Source organism: Myotis lucifugus, unplaced genomic scaffold (genome assembly GCF_000147115.1).
Source record: "Myotis lucifugus unplaced genomic scaffold, Myoluc2.0 scaffold_1489, whole genome shotgun sequence".
Classification (NCBI taxonomy): Eukaryota; Metazoa; Chordata; class Mammalia; order Chiroptera; family Vespertilionidae; genus Myotis; species Myotis lucifugus.
Genome location: NW_005872537.1, coordinates 11,826 through 27,086, shown reverse-complemented (window position 1 = coordinate 27,086; position 15,261 = coordinate 11,826). Strand labels below are relative to the sequence as shown.

Sequence of the window (15,261 nt, the reverse complement as noted above, 5' to 3'; positions counted from 1 at the left end):
TAAATAAATGGGAGATGGCAACATAACCATGAAACGATGTACATTGAGTCTGACGTAACCCGAGGACTGCCTGTATATATAAAAGCCTAAGTGACTGAATGACTGAACAACTGGTTTACTGGTCGCTATGATGCATACTGACCACCAGGGAGCAGATGCTCAATGCAGGAGCTGCCCCCTGGTGGTCAATGCGCTCCCAGAGACCATGGAAGAGCAGCAGTGAGCCTATCAAGCAGTAGCGGCAACAAGTGCAGTGGGGCAAGGGTGAGCAGGAGTGGCAGGCAGGAGCAGCAGGAGGCATTGGACAGCTGGTTTTGGCTGGATCCCCGCAGGCTATGCTGAGGGACCCCACTGGTGCACAAATTCATGCACCGGGCCTCTACCCAGCGTGTGAAACTGCACAAGACTTAGACCCGCAGTGCTGTGAGACCCCAACACTCTGCGCCGCGGGACCCATCAATGCACCTCCTGGTGACCAGTAGTTTGGTAGTTACGGCGTTATGGCGTTACAGTCACTGGCTTTTTATAATATAGACTACGGGCCCAGTGCACAAAATTCATGCATGGGGGGGTGTCCCTCAGCCCGGCCTGCACCCTCTCCAATCTGGGACCCCTCGGGGGATGTCCGACTGCCAGTTTAAACAGGCAGTTGGACATCCCTCTCACAATCTGGGACTGCTGGCTCCTAACCACTCGCCTGCCTGCCTGCCTGATTTCCCCTAACCACTTCTACCTGCCAGCCTGATCACCCCTTAACTGCTCCCCTGCCAGCCTTATTGATGCCTAACTGCTCCCCTGCCAGCCTGATGGGCCCCAACTGCCCTCCCCTGCCAACCTGGTCACCCCAACTGCCCTTCCCTGCCAGCCATCTTGTAGCAGCCATATTGTGGTAGCCATCTTTGTGGTGGCCATCTTGTGGTGACCTTCTTTGTGGCAGCCATTTTATGGCGGCCATCTTGTGATGACATGAGGGTGCGAAGACCACCTAGGCTTTTATTAGTATAGATAGAAAAAGATCAAAAGGGGGCAGACTTTTTAGGCATGTCATCTGGGCAGCTTCACCAAGAAGCTATAATTTCACACTCCCCAGGGTACCACCGGCCATTCCCTGCAGGTCACTGATGGAAGGCGTCCAACAAAGGGGAGACAGACACATGCACAGTGAAGTTGGTATTTTCTGTCAATCAAACCTGGGAACAAAGATCTTTGGCCAGAGTGGGGGGAGCTAATGCAAACCCATGAAAATTTGGGGATACATAATCTCCCAAACAAAACAAAAAAAGCACTATTGGCTCTTGGCGCTCTTGGCTTATGGGGCTCTTGGCTTTTGACTTGTGGGGCTCTCTTATTCCTACTTTGTTGCATTCACCTGTGTTTCCTTCATAGCCATGTGGCCTTGTGGACCCCACATGCAATAGACTAATGGATTGCAACTGGGAACACAAAGTAAGCTAGCTTGATGCTGGATTGGGTTGCTCCAACATGGAACGGAAGCTCTGGACACTGGCTCTGATTTTAGAACTGCTAAAGACAAAATGGGACTTCTTCCTTGAGGGACCTGAGGGAAATGGGACCTTGGGAACTCAGGGGTTTGATTCCACAGAAGTAACGCTTTCTACAGTATCTCATCCTCTAATGCAAGTCTCAGGAAATTTGTTTTCTCAGGATACTGCAAGAAGCCCACTCCCATGAGCAACAGGTGGGGATGAGGAGGACCTCTTCCCACCAATAACAAAAAAACATTATTTTCAAGGTGGAAATAAAATTTATTAAATAAATAAATTTCCTTTGAATAGCATAAATATATCTTAAGCAGATGCCATAGTCCAACCAGACTGCTATAACAAAATGCTGTAGACCAGGTGGCTTATAAACAACAGAAATTTGTTTCTCCCAGTTCTGGAGGCTGGGAAGTTCAAGATCAAGGATCCAATAAATCGAGTGTCTGCTGAGGGCCCACTTTCTGGTTTATGGACACCTGTCTTTTTGCTGTGTCCTCACATGATGTAATGGTTGAGGGAGCTCTCTGGAGCTTCTTTGATAAGGGCATGAAACTATTCATGAAGGTTTTACTATCATGACCTATTCATACCCTAAAATCCCACCTCCAAATACCATTACATTGGAATCTGGTTTCAACAGTTGAATTTTGAGGGCAGGGGGAAACAAGCATTCAGTCTGTAGCAACAGATAATTTTAAAACATGAGTACACCTTAGAAAGAATAATTCAAGATTAGCAATAGTGATATAAATTTGAAGTAAAATAAAACAATGATATATGAAATATATACTTATAAATACATGAAAACACATAATATCTACAAAAACAAAAACTGGACATCAAATTCCAGATAGCTGTGTCTGGATAAATAAATAAGGACAAATATTTATTAAATATTTGTCTGGATTGGCAAATAATTTAATACTTTAAACAAAGAGTTACACAGCAAATTATAACCAGTGCATAATTTAGCTTATTGTTAGTCTTATATTACAAATTGGAGAGAATTTGTTCAAGAAAATTTACTGAATCTTATTAAATACAGTGGGAATCTGCTGCATTTTAGCCAAGGGATGCTCTCAGCTTCCACATTAGATTATCAGGGAGATAGACTTTCTGAAAAACTAGAAAACTTGAAGCAGAAATACTGGCCTACAAAAATTCAGGCATTGACTGCACTTTTCACATGAGGGTAAAGGTATAGCCTTGTTTTTAATTTGATTCAAGAGCCAGGAAATCATGGTGTTTATAAATATCTTCTTAAACTAAAGTAAAATCTCCCTCACTCAGACTGTGATATAATTGTCTTTATTTAACCTAAATTTTAAAGGTATTGTCACCTAAACAAAATCCTAATTGGAACTTTTTTCCTTCCAAAGTGTCAAATAGGTTATTTCATTGTTTCATACCCTTTGCATTATATGTTGAAAAGTCAGTGATCTGTCTTATTATTGCATCTGTGAAGACAGTGTATCTTTATTAGATTTCTTTAAACATTTTGCTTCAATTTTGTTTTCATAGTCTGTTTATGATGTGCGTGATATGGTTTAATTTATATTTATCCTGCTTGAGTTTCACATTCCTCATTTAATACATGAATTTAAAAATGAAATTCCAACCGTTATTTCTTCAAATATTTCTTCTGCATTATGTTATTTTGCTTTTGAGTGTCTAGTTATAGGTATGTTAGATTTTTTTATTGTTTCTCTTATCTCCCAATGCTTTTTCTGTATATTCTATTTTTCTTCTTTTTGTTCTTCAGCTTGGACATATTCAATTATAGAGTCTCTCAGTTCACAAATCCCTGTCTCATATGCTGCTAAACTCTTCAAATGAGCTTTATTTTTTAAGTTCAGAAGTTATATTTTATTCTTATAGAAATACCAAGTATTTTTCTTAGATTCCACTTTTATGGTAATGTTATGTAACTCTTCCTCATATGTTAGAACAAATCAATTATAGTCCGTTAAAACTTATCAGCTAATTTTACTATTTTAATTGACTATGTTAGGTCTGTTTCTATTGTCTGTTTTTTCTCTTATTTTATGTTCAGATGATTTTGTCCTTTATCAGATATGAAAATTTTGATTTAAGGACATTGTAATAGCTTTATAATTATTCAACTTGTCTAGGCTGAAATACACTTTCCAGAATTCCCTTTCTTTTATGTTTCCAGGTTAAGTGGGTTACAAGGCAAATGCGCAGTTAGAGCTGCAATCGCTCTACTTTCCCATGAATTCTCCTAAATCTCTGACTCCTAAGCCAAATGTATGTGTAAACACTGTGATGATGAGCCCTAGATTCTGCAACATAGTCTCTTCAACAAGGTCAGGAGAAATCATCCTGAAGTAGTCAGAAGCAATAAGAATAGATATTGGTTTCACTCTATGTGGGAGTAGCTCATCCATGTGAGTTCCTCTCTATATGTATCTTTGCAAATGAGATCCATTCTTCTCCCTCTTCCAGTACTAGTAAGGGAATGCAGGCTAATATTTGCAAGGTAACCACTGAGCTGAGATGCAGAATATAAAAGGGTAATTTAAAAGGCTGCAAAGATCACTGTTCTTATCTAAATTCAGATATTTTTTTCTGATTGTTTCCACAGTTATTGCAAGCTTTTGGTTAGTTTCCAGAGTTCTGATAAAAGTTGATTTCTGACATATTTTTTCCCAGTTTATTTATTGTTTTATAGAGGAAATGCATTAGTCAGCTTTAGGTGCCATAACTAGGTGACTTAAATAACCAACATTTATTTCCTGAAAGTTCTGGAAGCCAAAAGTCCAAGATCAATTTGTAGTAAGGCCCCTCTTCCAGGCTTGTAGGTAACCATAATCTCGCTGTCTGCTTTCATGACCTCTTCTTTGTGCAAACACACATACACACACACAGAGAGAGAGAGAGAGAGAGAGAGAGAGAGAGAGAGAGAAGAGCAAGTTCCCTTGTCACTTCTTATATTAAGATGAATTCTATCAAAATATGCTGAATTAGCACCTCAAACTCCACACCTTATTTAACTCTGTCATTCAATGAACTACCTATTAGGGTGTTCCTAGTTCTGATCCAAGCATACAGACCTCACAGTGGACCTTTTCAAATTACCAAGAACTTAGAAGAGAAGCAAGACTGCTTAAAAACAAGCCAGTGTTACAAAATCTCTATTTCTTAGCTTTACTCAGTGTCCCCCTAGTGTACTTTCTCTTTTTTTTCTAAGCCCCAAAAGTTAACTATCTTAAATGGGCAATTTAAACTCCACATTCTCTTGCCCTAACCGGTTTGGCTCAGTGGATAGAGCATCGGCCTGCGAACTCAAGGGTCCCAGGTTCGATTCCGGTCAAGGGCATGTACCTTGGTTGCGGGCACATCCCCAGTGGGAGATGTGCAGGAGGCAGCTGATCGATGTTTCTAACTCTCTATCCCTCTCCCTTCCTCTGTAAAAAATCAATAAAATATATTAAAAAAACAAAACTCTACATTCTCAAAAAATATTTCTTTGAGGTATTAGTTCCACATCACCCTTTTCCTTCTCTGATATTTTGAATTAAGGTACAATAGTTCACTCTCTTAAAGTCTTATGTAAACACTTACAATTGCTTTGGATTATTTTGCACTGAGATAGACAATTGTATCATGTCCAAATGTATTGCTTTTTTCTATACTTTATACTGGGTTACGTATGTAGTCATCACAAAAATACAAATTACCCCAATAAGATAGCACTGCATGCCAACCAGAATGACTAAAATTTAAAACACTGACACCTATTATTATTATGTACTAGCAATTACGTTTTCTGTATAATTACTAGTAGTAATGTAGTTATACAGCTATTATTTTCTAGGTATTTATTTCTCCATCCTTTTACATTGAAACTGCCTTAATCATTAAGTTTTAAGCATATATATTAGAGTTCTCCAGAAAAATATACCAAACAGAAAATTTATTACAGAAATTGGTGCATGTGGTTTTGAAGAACAAAAAAATCCCATGATCTGCCATTTTATCACTAGAAAACCAGGAAAGTGGGTGGGTAATTCAGCAAAGTCTGAAGGCCTGAGGACAAGGGAAGCCAATGGAATAACCCCCAGTTCAAGGTTAATGGCCTGAGAACCAGGAAATCTGATATCCAAGGGAAGGAGAATATGGATATCCCAACCCAAAAGGGAAAATAAATTTGCTCTTTCTCCACTTTTTTATTCTATTTGGGCCCTCATTGGATTAGATGTTGCCTGCTCATATTGGTAAGAGCAATCTGTTTTACTCAGTCTACTGATTCAAATGCTAATCTCTTCCAATAACATCCTCACAAACGCAAGTTGATGCATAAAATGTTACTTATTTACAGTTCTTTTTTAAAAAATTAAATTTATTGGAGTTATATCCTCCTATATGATAAAAGACTAATATGCAAATTGTCCCCTCTACCAGGAGTTCAACAAGGAGTTCAAGCAGAGGGCTGACTGGCCAACTGCCCACGGCCCCTCCCCATGGCCCTGCCCAATGGGCCCTGATTGGGGCGGGCTGGCAGGACCCCACCTGTGCACAAATTCATGCACCGGGTCTCTACTTGGTTAATAAAATTATATAGATTTTAGGTGTACATGTCTATAATACACCATCTATATATTGTATTGTGTGTTCACCACCCCAAGTCAAGTCTCCTTCCATCACCATTTATTCCCCCTGTACATTTATCTTTCTTCCCCAACCCCCTTTTCTTCTGGTAATCACCATAATTATATAGGTTTCAGGTGTACATGTCTATAATACACCATCTATATATTGTATTGTGTGTTCACCACCCCAAGTCAAGTCTCCTTCCATCACCATTTATCCCCCCTATATCCTTTTCTTTCTTCTCCCACACCCCCCCCTTTCCCTCTGGTAATCACTGTGTTGTTGTCTATGTATGAGTTGGTTTCTTTTGTTGTTGTTTAATCCCTTCACCTTTTCACTCAGTTCTGCAACACCCCAACCCTTTGACAGCTATTCTCTATCTATAAGTAAGTTGACATAAAATTAAATAACCATCACAGCCTATGTCATGAATCAAAAATCTATTATTTTGTAATTTTATCAAATGTTAGTCTCAGTTTAAAAATGAGAGGTTTAAGTCCATTTATACAGCTGATTATGGTACATTGGAATTATTGCAAAATTTTATGATACATTTATTTGTTTCTTAGCTTATCACTTTTTCTACATCTAGATATTCTGTTGCTTGAGATTGCCAGGGCCAGCCTGACAAGGTTGAGCCAGGCTGAGGCAAGGAGGTGGGAATTGAGAAAAGAAAGAAAGACAGGAAAGCGGGATCGGGAGGACTCCAGTTCTCGAGGAACTGAAGTGAAGTTTATTAGCCACACTATCTTATTTATACACAACACACTGAATAGGAGGTCTGTCAAGAGGAATGTATTCTTTGTTCCTCTTAATCTCTAAGGGAGAGACACAGCAGAAGGACAAGTTCTCAGTACAGCATATCTCAGTAAATAGTTACAGACTTCTTGGTAAGCCATGAAAGGCTGTTCTCATTCTACAAAGGTTGCTCTCATTCTACTGATAATCGCCATCCAAACAAGTCTGGGAAAACTGTGTGGGTAAGGGTCCCAGCCTTGCTAGCCCCTTCAGGTGCAAGGACCTTGCCAGCTTACATCTGGTCCCCAACATCAGATCTTAATTATGGTGTGATTACATTTGGCCTAGGTACTTTCTCATGTAAATTTACAAGGAAAATACATATGTAATAAATATACTGAAAGACTACAAAATATCTGAAATTTTTTATTTGCTCTCACACATTATAATTATTTGTCTCTGTAGAAAAGTACAGGTCCTTGGTCCAAAATGCCTTTATCTCAAAGTTTACATTGCTGGTTCTACTGTCCTCGAGTGTCCTGTGTTTCAGATGAGTAGTCAGATGTCCATTCTTGTGAAATATCTGTTAGGGAAGCAGTGACTCTTGTTATTGAAGGTACATGGATTCAAGTCTAGTTAAACTTAAAATATGGGGAGGAGTGCATATCAGAGACCATGACGGTACTCATTGACATTCACAGGACAACGAAAATCAAAACCAAAATCTACATTTTATAGACAGAATAAAATTGGAGAAAGAAAAGAATGTCTTTGATTGTAATGCTTTTTAGGGTTAAATTCTATAGCAGAAACCAATATCAACAATCATTTTAAGGTAAATTACATGTATCATTCAAGAACTTTGAGTGGGTGAAGAGATACATACAGAGAAGCCAAGATTTTGGCTTAAATATCACACAAGTCATAAAATTTGAGCACTGCCTACTATTAGCTAAGGGAGTGGAATCTCTTCCAAGATAGATGTAGTTCAAATCCACATTGGGATAGTTAGAATACATTTGTTAAGGGAGTTAAATGGTTTGGAAGTGAAATATTAACTCAAATATCACAGCTATGACTCATTCCTTTGGCATTGCAGTTCTAGAAAAGTAAGCCTGACACCTTTGCAATTGCTTGACTTAGAAACAATTCAGGACAAGACACATACTTTGGCCCCTTTCATAAAAGAAACCCCCCAATTCAAGGGCTTAAAGCAGTAGTGGGTATTTGGACACCACCAAATTATGACCAATTAGGAATTTATCTAATTCTCAGACAGAAGGAAAAGCCCTGAGCAGTGGCAAGAAGGAGAGGAAATGAGCCTGTATTAGAATGAGTACAGCCCTTCTCTGGCTTTTATGCTGTTACTTCTGCTCTTTTCTGTTGGCAGGGACTCCTACACTGAAATTGCTCATTGGATGGTATGCTACCTCTTCCTGTTCTCGTGCCTTCATTATCATCTCTGGCAGGAAGCAGAGCCTAAATATAAACCTCTCTTGGGGCAAACACACATTTGTCCGACCTTTCATGCCCTTGTCCTAATTTCCTTTCTGATAGCTTGCCCTATTTGTGTGAGCCATCCTTCACAGTGGAAGGTCAAGTCAAAGGGAAAGTCTTTGCTGAACTTACAGATCTAAGTTATTTGGTGCCATTTTAGTTTATGGTCTGGGGCTTAACTTAAATTTAAACAGCAGTAGGGCCAATCTACACTTAATCGAAGTTTAATTCTTTTTTAGAGAAAGTTTTTAATACTAAGGAGTGGCAATTTCCCTAGCCATGTCTATGTTCACCATTTCCCTTGGGATATTGTGGGTGTAATACGTGGGTAGTAAATAATAACATGCAGGCATTCAGATTCTATAACTTCCCAAATGGCTTCACCTTTTTCGATTCCCAATACTAGCATGGGGAGAAATGCTTACAAAAAAAACACTAAAATTTAGGGATCTCAGACCCACATCATAGAAAAAAAAACCTCTAGAACTAAATACCAAACTTAAGCAAAATGAGAAAAGTTGCAATCAGTGGGATTTTTCTCAAAGTTTTATTCACAGGCCTGGAAGGGCAGAGTATGCAGCTTAGATATGGTCTCTATTTTTTCTCACTATGTGACCCCCAGGTCCCTAAATGGACTACATTCATTTACTAGTCTGAGACAAGAAAAATGATTAAATAATTAATTAGGATTTGGAGCCACAGCATTCAAAAAAGTATAAAATAAGTCTGCATTGGTTGCTCTGGCTCTTAGCCTATTACATCTGCTCTTTCTATTTGCTTTTATTGACTTTTACATGGGAATTGCTTATGATATGGATGGTATGGTACCCCTCCCTATACATGTGCCTCCATTACCATATCTTTAGTTGAAGGAAGAGTTCCATCGAAATGTCAAAGGGAACCTCCCTTGTGAATCTGCAGCAAATTTTCAACAATTAATTGGTCACCAGCTAGGCATGGTTGGGCTGAGGTCTTTCTCTGGTGCTGCCCAGTCTTTAATGTAAATGGTAAAGCCCCCATTCCCACACGAATGTGTTCTATCAGTGAAGGAGGATTTGGTAATGTAATGGGATGAGCATTTATCAAGGCATGAGGTAATTGCTAAAATGTTCCCGTTCTGCTTGCTGATGTCGAAGAAAAATGTGGATATCCCAAGATGCCATTTGTTTTCAGAGCTTATATGACCCTATAACAGAAGTTTCAGAGTGCAGGTTAACCATACAAGGGACTCAGGTGGAGGTGGAGATGATAATATCATCAGAACTCCCACCTCGCCATCTCACTTACCTTTCAGGGTATAAAGGAGACCAAAAATGAGTAGGGTGAAAAATGCCATCAGTGAACTCAGGATCAAAGACAAATCACACATCCAAGTACTATAAGGATATGCTGATTAGCCAATGGGAAGGGTAGCGGTCGTACGCCAATTACCATGTTTCTCTTTTATTAGTGTAGATATTAAAAACAAAACCAAATAGAGACTGGAAAATATGCACAAATAAAGAAAACATATCCCACTTAATAAGGGAAGGAGGAGCACTGACAAAGGAAAATCTGCCTTCTAGCCCTCATTTACTTGTGAGTATTTTTCCTTGCCTAATTTGGAATTGCAACTCCAGGCATTATGACGGGATAAGACTTGGTAGTTTAGATGAGCCAGAGGGTGCATGGAATTTGGGCTGAGCCATGAGTGCACACCACGAGGTGTCTACTCATGTATCCATAGGTAACTGAGAACACACTCTCATTTGTTTTCATACCCTTGGTTAGGAGCTGCAGAGGCAAAATGTTCTAGAAGCATCCTAGAGATAATAAATTGGACATCTGAGCATTTGGATAAAACAAAATTGTCTGTAATTGCAGCTAGGTGATGGAAGACTAAATTTGAATATGCAATGTGTACTGGATATGACCATGATATTGAAAGAGTTCAAATTCAATCCGCTTAAGTAACAAATGGACAAATGAAGATAAAGGAGCCATGATACTAAATTTAAGACTGTAAAATGTTTTCATTGCGATGAGGCCCTAGAAGGACTAGACAGAAGTTAGACATGGTAGTTTTCATTTCATTAATGTAAAACATGGTCACTAAAATGTAAGCTCCAGAAGGTCAGAGCCTTTTAATATTTTGTTCATTGTTGAATCCCCAGTATTTAGAAATGTGCCTGGCACATAGTAGGCCCTTATTAAATGAATTGAAACTATAAAGACAACATTCATCAGAAATCAGAAACAAGTTTAGATACAGTGGGGCCTTGACTTACGAGTGTCACGGCTAATGAGTTTTTTGAGATACCAGCTGTCTCTAGGCAGATTTTTTGCATTGAGTTGACAGAGTAATTTGAGTTAACGAGCATCTTAATGAGCTCCTTAACGAGCTTGGTCTCGGAACGAAGTAAACTCGTAAATCAAGGCCCCACTGTATTTCAATTAAGAGATAAAATCTTATAAAACACCCATATATATTTCAAAAATTGAAAGAGACAATCCAGAAAATATCTGCAGGCCAGAAAAGAAATTTTTTTTAAGTAACATGAGAAATAGCACATATGAAAAAGTCTGGCATGCAAGAAAGAATAAAGATTAAAAAAGTAAAAATATATGGATAAATATAAATAAACTAGAGGCCTGGTGCACGAATTTGTGCACAGGTGGGGTCCAGCTGGAAAGGCCTGCCCCAATGGGGGCCAAACAGGTGGGGGGGGTGGCTCGCCCCCAACCAGGGTGGGGGTGCCAATAGGGGCGGAGCTGGCTGGGAGGAGGGGCCATGGGAGGTTGGGGGCGGGCCCTGATCGAGCAGGTTGGCCACCACAGTGCACATCATAGTGACCAGTTGTTCCAGTTGTTCTGATCGCTTGGCTTTTATATATATAGATAATGCTATATAAGACAATCTTAATATATAAAGAGGTAATATGCAAATTAGGCCCAGACGCCATAACAGGATGACCCTTTACAGGGTGGGCATGGCTTCAGGGCTGGGGATGGCACTCCAAGTCTAAGAGCCATTTGTCCCATCCAGGCAGACTCCTTCTGTGGCCCGCAGCCAAATCCCAAGGCAGACCTGGGGTTTGCTACTTTACTGGAGCTGCTCCCCACACCCCACCCCCTGCCCCAGGACCCCGCTGCCCACTGCAGGGCGCCCCGGCAGTGTCCTGACAGGCGGGCAGCCTGGGAGTGCCGGGAGAGCCCAGTGGAGCAGGCGCTGCAGGGAGCCAAGGAGGGGCAGGGCAAAGGAGCCAAGCTCCCTGGGGTCTGAGGAGAGCGCCTGAAGGAAAAGGAAGCTTCGGTGGGCGAAGCAGCTGGCCAGGAGCCACAGCCAGAGGGGCTGCAGGTGCACAGACAGGCCCCGCCTGAGGGGCGGCTCCCAAGTGCTGTGGCTTTGGTGAAGCAGCTGGCCAGGAGGCGGGCAGCCCAAGGGGCACAGAGCGCAGAGGCGGGGTTCGGCCGGAGCAGGGGGCCAGCGGGTGGCGATCTGCCTCACTGGAGGGAGCGAGGTTCTGCAATGGCCCCAAGATGTGGGAAACAAGTAGCTATTGACTGCATGGAAGGATGCCGGGGTGGGGGGCGTGGACCCGCAGCCCTGAGGCGGGGGTTGAGGGGCAGTGCCACCTCACTGCAGGGGTGCTGCGCTGCCAGTTACCCCACTATGGCAGTTCGGTGAAGCTCCCGGTGCTAACTGGGCCTCGCCACGGCCTGCGCACTTGAGAGACCGCCACTCCTGCTCCCGCCTTGGCCCAAAAGCAAGCCCATGCCTGCCCCGCCCCCAGTTCCTGCCCTGCCCCACTGCGGCACATGCCTGAATGGTGAGTGCGAAGCCTACCACCTGCTCCCGAGAAGGGAGGGCAGTAAAGAATGGGGGCGGGGAGCGGGGTAGAGGAAAGAATGTGGAGTATCCACGATGAAGAGTTGCTTGAGAACGAGGCTCAGAGCCTCATGGGGAGGTTTATTCTGTTTGCTCCATGGCTGTCCCTTAGGAAAGGTGAAGAGCATAGGTGTGAGGGCTCCCTGCGCACTGAGTCCAGTTCCACAGCCAACTGGAATTGGCCTCAGTTTCCTGGTCTGTAAAATGGATTAAGCTTGTCCCAGTGCCTTCACTGAGCTTTGAGGGCCAATTGAAATACTATATAAAGAAAATGAGTGAAGAAGTGAGAAAGAAAAAGAAGGGCGAGCAACACAAAAGAAAGATTGGAAGGAACCTGAAAACCTATTGTCACTTAAATAGGGAATATAGTCAACAGTGTTGTAATGACGGTATGATGCCAGGTGGGAACTGGAAATATTGGGGAACACTTTGTAAAGTATATGATTGTCTAACCACTATTCTGTTACTAATATAAAACCTGAAACTAATACAAAATAATATTGAATGTAAAGAAATGATAATAGGAGTGAAATTTTTATAAATTTCAAAGTTTAAACAAAGGCTGTAAAGGAAGGAAAGGAGAGAATAAAAATGGTGTTTTTCATTTTACCACTTTATTGTCTTTTCAGTACATGAAAAAGACAGTTGTCTTTATACGGTGCTTGTATACTTTTCTAAGTCATTATCTCATTTGATATTCAGGGCAACTTAGGCAAGATAATTATTCCCTCCACTATTCAAAGAAAGGAAATCTTGGTGTCTGAACCCAATGATTCAATCATCAAGCCCTTATTGTAAAGCAGGGTTAGTGAAATTTTCTGTGAAGGGTCATATCTATACTAATAAAAGCCTTGGGGGGTGATCAGGCTGGCAGGGGAGTGGTTAGCAGCCAGTGGTCCCGGATTGTGAGAGGGATGTCCGACTGCCGGCAGTCAGACATCCCCTGAAGGGTCCGAGATTGGAGAGGGTGCAGGCTGGGTTGAGGAACTCCACCCACCCCCGTGCATGAATTTCATGCACTGGACCACTAGTAATTATAATAATCTTGTATGAGGCTTAAATAACATAGAATTACAATCTCTAATAACCATAGTTTATAACTCCATGGAGTTAAACATTAATAAGGTGTTCCAGGTACTTTTTTTCTTACTCTAAATATTATTTATTGTGCATGTATCTTGTGAACTGATTTGATTATTTCTGTTTCATAAAAATAAACTTTGCACATATACCAATGTAACAATCCCAGAATATTCTACATTCTAGAGATTAGCAATTCCACAAAAGCAACTCTGAGAAGGTGATGATTTAGCTTGATTATATCCTGATCTTAATATTTTACAAGGGTATTTTTTTCACTAAGGAATAGAAATCTGGATTACAATGTTTGCTAACCAGTTTTTCTTTGTCTTTTTTTTCTTCACACCTTGCTGTATTATATCAACAGAGTGCTTTAAGATTTTGATCTTCAATTCAGTTATGCAACATTTTACCATCTCCCTTTGTTCTCTAAAAAGAGTGTCATAAAATACATTCCCTTGGAGGTGATATCTATATAGCATAACTTTTTTCTTTGTATTGCTACTCTGAGGGAACAGGGAAGGAAATGTGTCATCACACATTTGTTATTTTCAATTACAACTTCAAATGTGGTATTTTATAAGAATTATTTACCCTTTTCCCCATCAAAGTTTCAAATCTCCCTGGTAGTGAGCGTGACATATACCTGAATCTCATTCCACTTTCCACTTTTCACTGTTACATAGGTAGCTGGGATATTCTAATAAAATCTCCCAATATCTACAGCATATCAAAGAATGATAAACTAATAAAATGTCATAGTTACGTCATTTGGGTGATAAATATATATGAAAGTTATTTAATAATAGATCTTATCACACAAAATGGTTTGCTTGAAATATTTTTGAAGAAATTGTTTATCATGCTAAAAATAAATCAGTTTTAATGTCAATACTCTTTATAACTAGAGGCACGGTGCACAAAAATTTGTGCACTCGGGGGGGAGAGGGGGTCCCTCAGCCTGGCCTGTGCCCTCTCGCAATCTGGGACCCCTCAGGAGATAACCACCTGCTGGCTGAGGCCTGCTCCCGGGTGGCAGAGGGCAGGCCCAATCCCTAGGTGCAGGTCCTGGTTGGGCTCAGAGCAGGGCCAATTGGGGAGTTGGGGCGCCTCCCCCTGTCATGCACAGAGCAGGGAGGATCGGGAGGTTGCGATGCCACCCCTAGTCACACTCAGAGTACGGCCGATTGGGGGGTTGGGGCACCGCCCCCAGTCACATTCAAGGCACGGTGGATAGGGAAGTTGTGGCGCCACCCCCTGTCACACACAGAGCAGGGCCAATCAGGGGGTTGGGGCACTGCCCCCTGTCATGCACAGAGCAGGGCCCATCAGGGGGGTTGGGGCTCCGTACCCTGTCACGCACAGAGCAGGGCCAATCAGGGGGTTGGAGCGCTGTCCCCTGTCACGCACAGAGTAGGGTCAATAGGGGAGTTGGGGCACCGCCCCCTGTCACACACAGAGCAGGGCCAATCAGGGGGTTGAGGAGCTCCTCACTGTCACTCACAGAGCAGGGACCATCAGGGAGGTTGGGGCACTGCCCCCTGTCACCCACAGAGCAGGGCTGATCAGGGGGTTGGGGCACCGCCACTGTCACACTCAGGGCAGGGCCGATGGGGAGGTTATGGCTCTACCCTGTCACACACAGAGCAGGGCCGATCAGGGGGTTAGAGTGCTGCAACCTGTCGCATACAGAGCTGCAGTGCGATCAGGGGGTTGGGGAGCTCCCCCCTATCAGGCACAGAGCAGGGCTGATCAGGGGGTTGGGGCGCCGCACCCTGTCACTCTGATCCCAGTGCCGGGAGGCCTTGCGGTTCTGATGATCCTGGTGCCAGGAGGCATATTACCCTTTTACTATATAGAATAGAGGCCTGGTGCACGGGTGGGAGCTGGCTGGTTTGCCCTGAAGGGTGTCCTGGATCAGGGTGGGGGTCCCCACTGGGGTGCCTGGCCAATCTGGCTGAG

General features: G+C 42.1%; 1 long non-coding RNA gene across 1 annotated transcript; it reads right to left on the bottom strand.

The window, feature by feature from the left end:
* Positions 1-7,267: 7,267 nt before the first annotated feature.
* LOC106695514 lies at positions 7,268-9,733 on the bottom strand. Its single transcript, XR_001346587.2, has 2 exons — positions 9,639-9,733; positions 7,268-7,437 (listed from the first exon to the last, which is right to left on the bottom strand). It is a non-coding gene; the product is annotated as an uncharacterized LOC106695514 (long non-coding RNA).
* Between the last annotated feature and the right edge of the window lie 5,528 nt (positions 9,734-15,261).